The sequence below is a fragment of the Sinocyclocheilus grahami genome, unplaced genomic scaffold (genome assembly GCF_001515645.1).
Source record: "Sinocyclocheilus grahami isolate Dianchi unplaced genomic scaffold, SAMN03320097.WGS_v1.1 scaffold1842.1, whole genome shotgun sequence".
Lineage (NCBI taxonomy): Eukaryota > Metazoa > Chordata > Actinopteri > Cypriniformes > Cyprinidae > Sinocyclocheilus > Sinocyclocheilus grahami.
In genome coordinates this window covers 1-559 of record NW_015507021.1, presented here as the reverse complement: position 1 = coordinate 559, position 559 = coordinate 1, and positions in this window count along the sequence as shown.

Genomic DNA, 559 nt, shown 5'->3' with positions numbered 1-559 from the left:
ATAATTTTCTGAAGACAGTCGGTTTCCTTCAGAAATACAGTGATAGTTTGGTGTGTTTCCTCGTTTTGATGTCGCCACGGCTCCGTGCTTTTATGAAGAGAGCGCCTCTGCGCACCTTTCGGATTCAAGAACCAGGTTGACCGGGTACTCGGTACCACCGGTACTTAAAAAGACCTGGTACCGTAACGTTTTCATTTTTTTAGTACCGAAGTACCGGGTCTTTTGACTGTATTTTCATGGTGAATTTGTGTTGGTTTTTATTTTGAAAGTAAACCACAGTGCCGATAGAGAAAATAGCTTTTATTTGTATAAAATCATTATTACACAGCATTAATCTCCTGTCAGAGGGAGGAAGAGAGACAGACGTACAGAATCATATGGCTGCCGAGTTCAGACAAAACCTCAATGACAGTAATCAGCGGAAATAAGATCAAATCAGAGCATCGTGTGTGATGACAGCGGATAAAACCAACCGCCAGCTGAGGAGGAACAGCCAGTCACAAACTACAGGAACCGTGCAAGATTCCAGAACATTCTCCCCTCTCTCTCTCTCTCACAC